General features: G+C 42.5%; 1 pseudogene; it reads right to left on the reverse strand.

Moving 5' to 3' along the window:
- Positions 1–2,329: 2,329 nt before the first annotated feature.
- Positions 2,330–5,582, reverse strand: LOC134292265 (T-complex protein 1 subunit alpha-like; annotated as a pseudogene).
- Between the last annotated feature and the right edge of the window lie 9,658 nt (positions 5,583–15,240).

Below are 15,240 nucleotides of genomic sequence, written 5' to 3' on the forward strand. Positions count from 1 at the left end.
ATGAATTTGGGAATCAAGAAAAGCATTGTAATTACGTGATATAACGGTATAATATATTATGTTTGAGAGATTTAAAACGCGAGTCATACAATTTGATTCCAATTTTATACTAAAACTTAAAAAAGCTATAGCTATTTGTAAGTGAAACCTGTTTTAGGTGCTAGTCTACTGTATCTGTTAAAATTAAATGATGGCTCAAATACTATAATTGATAAATTAATGAGTTTTTTTTTTTTTTATTTTGAACAAATGCTGTTCTTTAAAAACGATGATGAAGAAACTTCAAATCAAAAACGCTTTTTGTTAGGTGATTGCATCATGTGACGCACAGGGCACTCAGAGGCTGTCTATTTATTTCGCAAGGAAAATTTAACAATTTTTGACTGTTATTTTTTTTTTTTTGTATGAGAGCCCAACAAATTGTTGTCTGGCTCGAAAGATTTTTCAAACCCTTGCTCTCCATATAAACCCTTACGTAATTAATGGACGTAGTCCCTTAGCATCAAATGGAAGCTACAATATCGTAGTAGAACGCTATTGAATTCTATTCTGATTGGACGTTTCATTGTCGAAATATCATTCAAATAGTAGGTATTTCGGAGCAATATTATATGACTAAGAGATAAATCAGTTAGGGTATCTGAATGTATTTCTCATATATTTGTTAACCGATTTAAGATCTGAATTTATGTATCATACCATTTTATTCGGGCAGTTGTTCTAAAAGCCGAACTTGGATGTGGGTTATATGTTTTCATTTAGCCTTCGTCAAGAGTATCAAAAGGTGTTTTATATTCTGGGATGTTCTAGGTGTTCCAAACTGTCCTATAGTGAAGTCCTTCAAATCTACAAGAACATTTGAAGCTCTTGACATCTACAATATCATTTAGAAATACTACAGGGATATTCCAGGTCAGTCAAACTACCCTGGGCTTCAGGACTTCAGGTCTACACTCGTAACAATAGCCATATCTGCTGTACTGAGTAACGTTGCATATTTAGAGACATTATGCGAATGTTCCAGGTCAGCCAAACTATCTTTGAGTTCAGGACTTCAGGTCTACACTCGTAACATTAGCTATGTATCTGATATACTGAGTAACGTTTCATAATCAATCGCGGTGCTAGACCACTATGTATTATTATGAACCTTTGGAACATTGAGGATCGTCCAAACTATCCTGAAGTTTAGCTCTTGATAATAAGAGTTGTTATTCTCACAATGAACTTTAAACTGTAATCTGTTATTCCCCTGGCATATCATGAGTCATTTCAAGATAGTGTTGAGCTATTCCAGATCAACAAAACTACTCCGGAGATCATCGCTTCAGGGCCACACTTGATTATCACCCTCATTCTTGTTTACGGACGTATCCACTTTCGAACGTTTTTGGTTCGATTGAATCAGTAGGCCATTTGATTTTGCTGGCGCAAACGGGAATGCGAACGATTTTCGTTCGAAAGTGGATTCGATCGAAAACAAGAATGAGGGTGAATAGCTTTTGCCACTATGTTAGGAAGTGTTACATAATCCACTGTACTTACCAAAGTAGTTAAAGGAACAATGAGCGTTGTTTTTATATTTTTGGGATAATATGGGCTTCCTTACGTTATGAAGCTTAATTGATGAAAACAACCACCGTTATTTTCAGAAGCGTAACTGGACATGAGAGATTACAAATCGTAGCTTTTAATGAAAGAAGTTACCGTTACACACGTAGACTTTAGGATCTAAACTCAAGAAATTTTGGATGACCTAGGATATCCCGAATGATCTGATATTGTCTATTTCACTTTCAGAATACTTACTGGACATACCAGATTACAAATCGTAGCTTTTAAAGAGGTTACCGTTGCATCCTACTCAAGACCATTTTGGATGACCTAGGATATCCCGATTGTTCTGATATTGTCTATTAACCTTTCAGAAGACTTATTGGACATGATAGATTACAAATCGTAGCTTTCCCTAGTAACATTTTTTAGTTAAATAGACAAGAAGAGATTCTTAAAACTATCATAAACTCAAAATAAAAGATACCGTCTACCCCCGTTGGTTTGAACGACACCTCATGCAAACCAACGGGGTTAATTTTTAATTTGAACTTCTAGTAACCCTGTGGGCATCTAAAAACACACTGATGGTAACCCTTTTTGCTGTTTTGTTTTGATACTGCGTTCCGTTTCACCCCGTTCCATGGGCAGAATGACGTCTGAACCATTTTTAGTTTGAACGATATGCAGATTAGCGGGGGTCAAATTAAAAAGTGTTCAGATTAGATGCGGTCAAACCAACGAGGGTAGACGGTATAGGATTTTATGACGGTTGTCAAAACCTTTACAAGACTAATTGATCATCAAAATGTTACTTGAGTTTGTTTAATGAAAGAAGTTGCCGTTACACCCGCAGACTTTAAGACCTAAACTCAAGAACAGTTTGGATGACCTAGGACATCCCGACTGATCTGATACTGTCTATTGAACTTTCAGAAGACTTACTGGACATGATAGATTGCAAATCGTAGCTTTGCATAATGAAAGAGGTTACCGTTGCACCCGTAGACTTTAGGATCTAATCGCAAGAACATTTTGGATGACCTATAGAATATTCGACTGATCTGATATTGTGTATTAACCTTTCAGAAGAATTTCTGGATATGATAGGTTACAAATCGTAGCTTTGTATAATAAAAAAAAAGTTACCGTTACACCCGCAGACTTTAGAATCAAAACTCAAGAACAGTTTGGATGACCTAGAATATCCAGAAAAAAATATTCTGCATAATATTCTACCGTTTTTATACTATTGACTACCAAAACTACAGAAAAACGTAGAAAAACTCCATAATAACGCTTGGAAAAAATCCGGCTTCAAAGAGGTAAACCCTTTTATAATGTTAGTCTACGCAAATTTTGAAAAAGAAACCAAGCATGCAAAGTTGCTTGAAAATACGAAGTCTTCATACTCACTAACTTTCATTGAATTCTGAGAGAGTGCTTCCAATCCAACCCCGAAGACGAGTTTGGCGTTCAATTCGTCTATTATAACATTTTTTTTTTCAGTCAGCTTAACATGGAATATTTTGGGTCTGTGTCATTTGGCATAAGACCGTTTGGCATAAGGTCACTTGGCATAACGGTCATTTGGCATAATGGACACTTGGCATAATAAAGAAGGGTGCATTTCGGTTATGCCAAATGTCCATTATGCCAAATGTCTTTATGCCAAGTGACCTTATGCCAAACGACCGTATACCAAATGATTTTATGCCAAATGTCCCGCTCCCGAATATTTTAATAATTTTTGTAAGCTCTGAAAGTCTCAAACTCGGTCTCAAAGAAACTCTCAGCCATCAGAAACTTTTTTTTTAGTTTTTATTTTTGTGTATTTTAACTTAGATACTAATTCTACACTCAGCCATCAGAAATGCATTTTAAATATGTATTATAAAAATTGCCTCTGTCATTGTCATAGCTTCACGTCAAATATTTTGATTTAAGGCCCCTATAGAAACAGCTGTAAAGGCGTGGGTATTCAGCGCCAATCTAATTATAAAAATTGGGTTGAGTACACTAAAAAGACGATGTTCCTAGCCGTTCAACCCTCTAGCGACACACGCACCTCCGTACTGCCGTGTGTGGCATAGTTGTCCCATGTTCTTTGGGAATCCCTATTAACATGGGACAACTATGCTGCACACGGCAGCGTAGCTCTTGCTCTTCCTCTTTGTTCAGCTTGAACATGTCATCGATACGCAGGATGCGGCTTCCGTTGCAAATTTGAGGGATATGACTTTCGACATGGCCAGTTTTAGCCCTCCAGCCTTCTTGTTGTCCTTGACCACTCCCTCGAGAGTATCCAGACCGCACCATCTCAGGTGGGCGTGCGCGTGATCGACCTTGGTCTAACATGAATTGTGATAGGCTCGGAGCTAGGTTACCAGCATCAATGGCATCCTTGGCGGCATTCACGGTCAACATTTTTGAAATAACCAAAAAGGGACTCCACAAATTCGGCGATCACCAGCTGCTTCCGAGAACTCAGTGAGGTGACAAAGTGCTCCAAATAGGTGGATAGTGCTGCCTCGACGCAACCGCTGGCTACGACTTTCTTTCCTTCGACTCGATTCGTCACACACAGTGCATCGTGAATCGAACGTTCCATTTAGTCGCAGTAGAAAACGTTGGGATCTCGCAAAACGATTGTAGGGCCACGAATCATGATCAGCTCATCGTTACAGATGAACTCCAGCACAACTTCGGGTGCTTTGCCGACACGACATAGCTTGCTTCGATGCTCTCTTCCCCATCCATGTTAGTATTCGAGGTCAGAAACTCTGCACCGGTGGCCTTAGTAATACGCTTCAAGTCCAACTTTTTCCCCCGTCAGACGGCCATGGCTCCTGCCTCGACGAAACATTGAGGGCAGAGATCGTCAATCTCTCCACTGCACAGGACGACATTCACACCAGTAGTCAGGATATTCTTTTCCTTGGTGATGTTAAGTTTACGCTAGAGGATACCCTCCAGCTTCTCGGGATTGGTGATCAACACCTGAAAAAAAAAAAATAAACAAATACCTATATTGAGTTTTTGTGTTTTACATTGACATTTTCGTTTTAAATATGAAGTGGAACGGAGACATATTCAATAAAAATAAATCTTTCTCCTTACCTGCACTCCCATCTTCATCTTTGTCTTCTGCAGCGTCTAAACAGGCACTGGTAATCTTCTTCGGCATCTGCTGGGAGGCGATCGTGCAATTCAGAGCATTCCCTTGCACGAGAACACTTTCACGAACCGATTTCATTCTACCAAGAATACCACACTGTCCGCAAAGCCACGCCTGTAGGGGATTCCCTTCATACTTTGCCCGCTCTTGTAAATCGCACTGCTCACAGGACGATTCCACCTCCCCATTGGATACCTCTGGTTCCCACCGTATAAATCTGCACCAGATCCGCTGTATCCGACTAAAAAAAGTTTCGGTACGTTCAGCAAGCCCTGCCGAATGAAATGAAGCTGGATTTTCCATCGCAAACAGCAACAGCACGAACTTGAAGTAGCAACCCGCTCTATGGAATTTCATTGAAACATCCGGACGTCGTACTTGCCGCCTAGCTTGCCGCATAAAATCACTTTTGCTCCGTAATTCGCACTGAGGCTGTTTCCTGACGCAGCGTGCTGGCACTCCGGAATGATCTGCAGTTGTTTTTTTCATATTATTCACCCGCTCTGACGAAAATTCTCCGGTTTCTTTTTAAATTCAAACAGAAATCGCAAATCACCAGATCCTGGGAGTTTTTTTTTCCTTTTTTGGCTGTACTTTGACAGTTCATAATGTTTACAAGCAGTTTGAAATAGGGTTGAGGTGAATAAAAAGTTCACCATGTCTAGGGCTACCAAAAACTACTTCGCATGATGATTCTTATTTCAAAATGTGGTGAGTTTCTCTGTTTTTGAAAATTTGTATGGGAATCAGGTTTGCATATAAAAAAAATCTGAAAGCGGCAATAATCATCAAAAACAATTGTCTTTCGAAAAAAAATACGAAAAAGGGGGGTTAGGTCAGACGGGAATGGTCTATTTGCTTACTCTAGATACTACACCGCTGTGGAACGGAAACGATTGTTTTGAACCATCGGGAGCCGGTTCAACACACGCCTACTGGAAGACGCTGCGTTGAAAAGGTCCTTCGTCGAGGAGCTAGAGAACCGTGCTGAGGATATTCCAGCAGGTGGAAGTGTAGAAGATCAATGGAGCGTCATCAAGAACGCTTTCATCACCACCGGCGAGGATAATTCGGATGAGCTACGCACCCGGAGAATACAGTGGATCACAGATGATACCTGGAGGAAGATAAAGGAGCGAAGGAATGCCAAAGCCGCGATTGAGCGAGCGCAAACACGAGGAGCCAACGCCGTAGCCCGTCAGCGCTATTCGGCTCTCGAGAAGAAAGTGTAACGCTCATGTAGACGGGACAAAAGAGCGTGGACGGACTCCCTAGCAGACGAAGGCGAGAAAGCTGCTAACACAGGCGACATCCGGCTCCTCTACGATGTTTCACGTCGCCTTAGTGGGTGGCCACTCGAAGCGCTTCTAAAGAAGGATGCCAAGTTCACGTGGTCCCCCGAGTGCCAAGTCATTCGAGCGATTCAAGGAAGTGCTACAGTCGGATCTGCTACTCACGCACTACGATCCGGCATTGGAAATCATCGTTGCGGCCGACGCGTCGCAATATGGAATAGGTGCGTGCCTTCTACAGATGTCCCGACGGCTCGCTCAAAGCTGTCGCCCACGCATCCCGCTCTCTCACCCCCGCAGAGGCAAATTATGGACAGATCGAAAAGGAAGGTCTTGCGTTGGTGTTCGCCGTGACAAAATTCCATCGCATGCTGCTCGGACGAAAGTTCACCCTCCAGACAGACCACCCAGCCACTTATGCGGATTTTCGATGACAAAAAGGAAATTCCGGACCATACGGCAAACCGCCTCCAACGATGGGCACTGACGCTTCTGTGCTACAACTTTGAAATCGAGTGTGCCTGCACAACGAAATTTGGATACGCCGGCGTACTCTCTCGTCTGATCGACAGCCACGTCAAACCCGACGAGGATTTCATCATCGCTTCCATATTCAACTCGAAGATGACGTCGAGGTACAGCTTCAAGAAGCCATCAGCTTGCTACCGGTAACATTCAAGTCGGTGCAAGAAGCTACGTCCCGGTGCCCGTTTCTTAAGCAAGTGATCCTGTACATTCAGCGTGGATGGCGCTCTAACGTGGACAGTATCACCAGCACAGCAGTTCGGCCATTCTTCGTCCACTGAGACGCCCTTTCGGTGGTGAAGGGCTGCATCATGAAGTCCAACCGTCTGGTGATTCCGGCAAAGCTTCTACCAACGAATTCTGAAGTAACTCCACAGAGGACATCCGGGAATGGAGCGTATTAAGGCTGTTGCACGTAGCCATGTGTACTGGCCAAGGATAGACGACGATATTGCTGACTATGTCAAGAGGTGTGAAAGCTGCTTCATCCACTCCAAGACGCCGCCCAAGGTTCCACTACAATCGTGACCACTCGCACAATCTCCCTGGGAGCGAATCCACATTGACTTCGCTGGACCGCTCAACGGTCTACACTTCCTGGTAGTTGTGAACGCTTTCTCCAAGTGGCCAGAAATCTGCATCGTGAGGAATCCGACGACATCAGCAGTCACCGAGTTCCTGAATGAACTGTTCGCACGTTTTGGTATTCCAAACGTTATCGTTTCCGACAACGGCTCCCAATTCACGTCGGAGCCAGTTGCTACTTTCTGCAGGAAGAACGGCGTTCAGCATTTCCGTATCTCGCCGTACCACCCGCAGTCCAATGGCCAGGCGGAAAGGTTTGTGGACACCTTCAAGAGGTCGTTACGCAAAATCAACCAGGAGGAGAGCATCTCCAAAACGCTCCAGACTTTCCTCCAGGCATACAGGATTACCCCCAGTCGTGTCCTAAACGGAAGGACATCTTCGCAGCAGATGCTTGGTCGGAACATCAAGACAATTCTGGTTCTCCTGCACTACGATCAACCGAAGCCCGTGGTCCCCAATCATCGCCAGGACGAGCAGCTCAATCGCAAACATGGTGCGGTTCCACGTGAACTCAAGATAGGTGACGAGGTCTACGCCAAGGTTTACACGAGCAACACGAAGTGGTAGTGGGCTTCCGGCGTAATCATCTAAGTCATCGGACGTGTCAATCATAATGTGCTCTTGGACGACTAGCACGGACGGAAGAAGCTCATCCAAAAGTCACTCCAACCAACTCCAATTCCGTTCCAGTGAAGAGGCTTCCATTGAAGAAGATTCGGCACCGCTAGGAATTCTTGTGGACATGTTTGGTCTGCAATCCACAAGACCACCAATGACTGGACCACCAATTCGTCAAGTTCGACCGAGTTCAATCCGAAGTAGTACTTGAAGAATTGCCAGCAGCTGCCAACCCGGCACCCGATGAGGAATCTGAAGAAGATGAAGTAGTTTCGGCTCATTCCGAGCAAGCTGATTCCGATGTAGAAGCAAGTCAATCCAACTCGCCGCAGGATGAAGATGACCAGCAACCATCCGGTTCCGTTCCAGAGCCTCCTTCGGGTCAGCCTCAGAGGACGATCCGTATGCCTTCAAGATTCGAGCCGTACCTGTTCTGGAAATAAGAAGGGAGAAATATTGGAGAGTATCAAAGCAATCATTGAATTAATTTTAATTACATTTGATGTTGGGTAGCAACCTATAGTAACCCTTAACAACGGGTAAACAAACTCGGGTTATAAATATCTAGCATTGTCAGAATTTTCTCTAGTTCTTAAGTTTCCTTCAATAAAGAAGTATAACAGTGGGACCAAGATGAATGCTACGATGCCCGTGAAAGACACGTCTGGACAGTTACTGACCGACCCGGCTGACCAGCTGAAACGCTGGTTCGAGCACTTTGGAAACCTTTTTCAAGTGTCGGCCACGCCATCAACACCTCAGCATGATCCGCCAAGGGTTCGACGTATTACCCATGTCAACACCGAAGCTCCATCAGTGCAGGAGATAGAAACAGCCATCCGTAGCATAAAATCGAACAGGGCCCCAGGGGTCGATCGCACAAGGATGGAAGAAAATCACTTCTAGTGACAAATGATACAGGATACGAACAATCCAAGATTGCCTTTGCTCTTGCAGTAGCATGATGCCGACACCCTCGCCCCGTGCTTGTATCATGGGATCACAAGCAATCAAAGCTTTCGATGCACGCTTTAAGCCCAGTTTCGTGTTCGAAAGGAATCGCTCACGAAACTTCTTGAGCGATTCCTGCCAGAAACTTTCTTAAGAGACTGCAATTTGAATTGTCATTTCTTCGCAACTGCGTACTACGATCGAAGAAAAAGTGGTTTCTGGAGCGATTCAGGCAAGGAATTCCCCATGCATCATGATAGGCTGAGAAATTCCTTCTGAACTGCAAACAGCCCTTTATCATGGGATCACACGTTATCAGATCATGTTACAAGTCGCGATAAATTTTATTCAACACGATTTAAACCTTAATTCAAACCATTTACGTTCCAATAAACAGAATTCATGATTGAAAACAATACATTCATTGGCATATCTTGATATTAGAGTAACAAGAATGCACAAAAAGTGAATGATTTTCGGTATTCATCATTTCGACTTCATGATAACGATCGCATCATAGCCGCACATGCCTCGCGATTCAATTTTCGCGGAGCGTGGTTTGTTATAATGCTTGACGACAAGGTTCTATCGTTGTTGCTATGTTCGCGCGATACGCTTCAAACGCGACACATTCAGGATCTTATCATGATCACTAGATTTCCATCCTTGCGATCGCATATCAGCTGAGACGCTCAAAGCTGACAACTACTGCATCAATTATTCTGCAACATATGGAAAACCGCGACATTTCCAATCGATTGGATGCAAAGCGTCTTATTCAAAGTGTCCAAAAAAAGGGTGACCTGACTGTATGCGATAATTGGCGGGACATCATGTTACTGTGTATCGTTCTCAAAGTCCTTTGTAAAGTGATCCTTTGCCGGATACAGGAGAAGATTGACGCAACTCTCCGACTGCAGCAAGTAGGATTCCGTGCCGGACGATCCTGTGTTGACCCTATTGTCACGCTCCGTATCATTCTGGAGCAAATCAACCCAGGTAACCACTAAGCACTGTTCTGAGCATTATAACGGCCATTAAACAGCTTTTCAATGCTAAATAGCTCTATATAAGCATACCTAATGCTTATAGGCACTATAACCAGTAAGAACTAAAATAAGCCCTGTAAGCCTATATAAAGCCTACAAGCTGTAAAGAAGTTTGTCAGTGCTGTCACAGGGCTTGGAAAACATGACGTTTATATCAATCAAAATAGATTTCGACCAAAACAGACTCGAGTCGGTCATGATCAATACATTTTAAACATCCATGTCGGACGGGATTGGCGGAACGGGATTATTTTTGTTGTTGGAGTGTTTATCGCAATGGTGTTGTTAAATAGATAATGGAATCTGGTTATGTTGATTATTCCATTTTTTTTTTTTTAATCAAGACAAACTCCAGCTCGTTTCCCTCTTCTTCTGAAACGTTTCCCGACCATTTATATAAACATTGCTTCTCCTGTATCAATTCCTACGTTCATCAGCCCCAAGATTACCACTGAATCATCCTCATCCCATATCATTTTCAACCTTCGAAATGCCCAAACTATTTTGTTTTTCATGGTTTAAATACTATAGTTTGATCACACCATTCCCATGGTGCATTGGTGGAGCAGATGAGAAAGGCAACGGACTTGGACTTGATCAGGCACCCGGAGGACAACAACTAGAATCTGGATGAAGTAGCAAAAAAGCAACTTCAAGGGAAGCGAAGGAAGTTAGAAAAGAACAGGAGAGAAACAAAATATTTTTTTTCTTTTTTCTTTGTCTCACTTTTGACAACTTTCGCTCCAGAGACTTGGTACGATATTTCAAAGTTGGCCGTATATCAGTCGAATAATTCGCCAAAAGTGGCTTTTGAGCAGCTCTATAAGAGGATATAGAACCAATTAGCTCTGTTAGCCAGGTTCTACATTCGACTATAGAGTCGACTTAATGCCATTTTTACGGCTTAATGGTTACTTGGGAATGATTTCCAAGAGTCTCTCTACCTGGTGTTCATTGATTATGAAAAAGCTTTCGACTGTCTCAATCACGGAAACATGTGGGAAGCCCTCAGGCGTAAGGGTCTCCCTGAGAAAATCATCGGCCTCATTGAAGCACAGTACATGGCATTTTCATGCAGGGTACTGCACAACGGTGTTTTGTCCGATCCCATCCGGGTCGTTGCTGGAGTAGGGCAAGGTTGCATCCTACCACTGCTACTGTTCCTCATCGCAATCTACGTCTACCCCCGTTGTCAATTTCTTGATTTTGCTTTGGCTAACCAAGCCATGTGGGAAATTACACTGTTGAAATTGCTTTGACATCCATGTGCACAACAGAACATGTGCTCGATGAACAAATTGAGATTTGAATTATGAAAAGAAATCCACGTACTCCGGTGAGACTCGAACTAACGACTCCCAATTCGCTAGACGGGCGCTTCTATTCCTTCAAGCTACGGAGTCACTCGACTATCTCCGTCGCCAGCAGGCCTAGAACTGAACTCGATTCCACATTCGCACATGGTTATCTTCTTTTCACAATCCAAACCTCCTTCGGATGGGATTAGATGAACATCTAATACATACACTGTTGTGCACATGTATGTCAAAGCGGGAGAGGAAGTTATTTTTATTTTTCGAGAGAGCTTGAAGGAATAGAAGCGCCCGTCTAGCGAATTGGGAGTCGTGAGTTCGAGTCTCACCGGAGTACGTGGATTTCTTTTCATAATTCAAATCTCAATTTGTTCATCGAGCACATGTTCTGTTGTGCACATGGATGTCAAAGCAATTTCAACAGTGTACCCCCGTTAGTTTGAACGACACCTCGTGCAAACCAACGGGGTTCATTTTTTTATTTAAACTTCTAGTAACCCTGTGGGCATCAAGAAACACACTGATGATAACGTTTTTGCTATTTTGTTTTGATTCTGCGTTCCGTTTCACCCCGTCCCAAGACCAGAATGACGTTTAAGGACAAACGTCTTGAAATCCCGGTTCAACAGTGCATCAAAACTTCAGACGCACTAATCTCAAGAAGCAAGCTTCAAACAACAATGCATTTTATTATTCTGTTCTTGCTCACTTGTAATACGCTTAAAATAAGAAGCTCAGGTGCGCTGGTTTTGTTTACGAAGAGATTTGTACCCTCAAAATCGTGAGTAGGTGCCAAAGTCGGCCATTGTGGCGGCCATATTGGGATTCTAACAAGTCTGTCCTTAACCATTTTTAGTTTGAACGATGTGCAGAGCAGCGGGGGTCAAATTAAAAAGTGTGCACTGTTGAACACTGTTCAGATTAGATGCGGTCAAACCAACGGGGGTAGACGGTAGTAAGCAGCTACCGTAGAACACTTCAGCAATATGCAAAACAATGTTTTTGTAATTTGGCACTACATATTAATTTTATTTTATACTTACCGTTCTTGTACCAGAACAGCCTGCTTGTCTTCACCAGTGGGGTGACACAGCTGTCAAACTCGGTACATCGCCGCTCTAACCATCATAGTTTTTGGTAAGCCGCGTTTTGGTACCCACTTTCTGGTCGGTTTACCCTAACTTGCTCCTGATTTTCGGGTGTGTGGCTCGTGTGTTGCTAGTGCTTATTTTGGAAACGATCATTCTAAATTTGCATAGTTGTGGCTTTCACAACCAGAGGCGCGCGCATCGTTTTTCTATGTGTTTGACGATTCACACTAGCGCCTTCTGTTGACGATATTGCACAACACAGTGATTCGTGCAACTTTTCCACCAAGTGATGGTAGTGTGAACTGGGCGATGGATTTCCATGAAAATCGTTCAAGGTGTTACGTCTGTTTGTTTGTGGTAAAAATGTGTTGCATATTTGGAAATGAAATAACATGATATTATTTATCTCAATATTGTGTTATACACTAGCCTGTCATAAGCGGCAAAATAACAAATATCATAACAAAAAAATGTTCCTGGAAGACTAATTCAATAAAATGTTTTGTTACATAAATTACAACTTAATAACAGGAAATTTGTGAACTTGTTATTGTTGTGTTCATCACATATTTGAACATTCAACATTTGTACATTGTAGAATAATAACTAAACTTGTTCTACAACACAATTAATTATTGAAATGTTATCTTGTGGATATATCCAAGATATATCCCAATCTGAGACGAGACTCGCGAAGAGGAAAAAAAAGCAACGTCAAGTGCAGCCCAACTGAGCTGTCAGTTGTAGCCCGTTTGATTACGTTAACTAAAACGAGGAAAGTATTGCTATCCGAGATAAATTCTGAAGCCAAAATTCACTCCGAGCAGCATTTTCTTCTCCCGAACTGTCAAAAATAAATTGAAAACAAAATATTCCAATGATTGCTTTGCTTGGCGATTGTTGGCGATGCAAAATTTCACCTCAAAATGATTTTGTGCGTGAATGGGATTCAGTCACACTGAATGTGAGTTGATGCGGTCACGTACGTGTTTGAACCACCAGCCCAAAACATAATGTCAACACAGATAGGAAGAAGAAGAAAATAACAAAGTGGAGAAAAAGAAGACCGTCTTCGCGAGTCTCGTCTCAGATCCCAATAACTTGAATTAAAAAGATATATTATGATAAGTTAACAATAAAAAATTATGATATAAAAAGGCTATGTGATTCTGTTGTTATCAATTTGTTTTTCTCCTCTGCTCGGGGTAGGTATCTGATCGTGTCCAAAAAATCAAGTCAATCGGTTCAAAAGTAGCTGAGTTATGGCAGCAAGTTCCCAAAATAGGTCCCCCTACCCAATTGGTCCCAGACCCCATGTCCATCGAATTAATACATTAAGTCGATTCTCCATGTCTCGATATTGAAGGGACCATCCAGATAGACAGAGATCGAATTGAAGAACCAATTTGTAATGCACACTAGATTGGAAAAAAAACGACAACAAACAGATGTCACTTCGCCTTCCCAGAATGATTTGCACCTAGGAAACGAGGTCTAGTAACCTGTGGAAATGAGCTTCAAAAATCTTCCAAAATTCCGTCTAACAACAAACTCCATGTTCTGGTTCATAAAACTGAGTCACCCGGTTCCAGTGTTCTATTTCCCCACTTCGAGAACGCAGTGCGCAGTAGGTAATGGGTTAGTGGCCTCGGTTGCCTGCAATCAATCGGGGTCAAACTAGCGCAACCAACATTCCCGCTAATTATTACGTCTTTACCGTGTCGCGTCGTCGCCGCCACTCGAGTATCAATAAAATGCGCGAAAACCAAAAAAATACCATCGAATGTTTGCGCGCCAACTTTTATGAAGGTATTTGAACATCGTCATCTGTATTTGGTGTCTGACATTTCATACCAACAGGGTGGTACCACCCCACCACAATCATGGCACTTTCTTCGTCAAATTCGTCAAATTGTCTCGTTTATAATTAACCACATACAGCGAAAAACAAGGTGTGCGCGCATTGCTCTAGTAGACAGTTGCTCGACTTGGGGTAATTAAAAAGTGCTGTTTGCGCAAAAAGTCGTTCGTTTTTGGGGTTCCGTTTCGGGACATTGTATTGCGCCGATCGCACAGCAATCGCACGTCTTCTTCAAAGGTGTGGTGAGCTCTACACTTGTGATTAGGAGTCGTAGTTGGCCTAGATTTTTTTTTTTCGTTTTTATCGGAATCCGTGGAATAGCGATTGTCTGCTAGGATGGGTATTTACTGGGGAGTGACAAATGGTGTGACGTAAAAACGCAGGAGGTCTTGCGTTTTTAATCAGTGTAACAATTACTGGAAACTGGTTCCGCCAGAACGTTTCCCATAACCTACTTGCATGTGTAATTAACTGAAGAACAGTAACGCAGCTTATCAATTTTGAATGCAAATGCACCGCCTACTGTTTCCAACACAAAGTTCAGTGGTGACGTCATAGTTTTCGTTGAAATGTCGATGAACGGAATCTTTTCGCCGTTCTTATGTGTCTCCATATCCCTTTAAAGTAGAGCAATGTACGTAGTACATAAAGCGAAGAAAACGATCCCTTTTCCTAGAAAATAAGCGCAAGTAAAGGCGGGAAATCAAACTGCCCTCAGGGTCCGTGGACGACCGTATGCTCTCTGCCGCTTGACCAATGGTCAGTTTGACATAGGTTGAATGGGATTAAGAACAGTTGAAAAAAAAAACTGCTCTGGTTGCATATATTACTTCTACCTTCTGGGTATCTGTTTGGAAGGGGAAGAAATCCCGTAGGGTTGCCACCGTTGTTGATCTAATTAAGATTCCGAAAATATTCCATTTTGATCTCGTTTTTTTTTCGTTTTATTCAAACATATGAAGAAATTTGAAGACGTCGTCATCGGGAAACCGTTAGGATTGGCGGGAATACGTGCTGAAGAACATTTAAAGGAATCCCAATAATTACAGTCCAAACACCAACAACAGCCGAGGAAGAGACAGCATTCATCTGTCGCTTCTTCGTTGCCGTGCCGCCGAGAAATGTGGAACATTTAAAAAACGACGTCTTTTGGTCTTTTTTTTCTGTTCCCGTGCATTTACGGTGCTGAGCACGAGCCTCAGAATGGAATGGAGCATATG

The sequence above is a fragment of the Aedes albopictus genome, chromosome 1 (genome assembly GCF_035046485.1).
Source record: "Aedes albopictus strain Foshan chromosome 1, AalbF5, whole genome shotgun sequence".
NCBI classification, from domain to species: domain Eukaryota; kingdom Metazoa; phylum Arthropoda; class Insecta; order Diptera; family Culicidae; genus Aedes; species Aedes albopictus.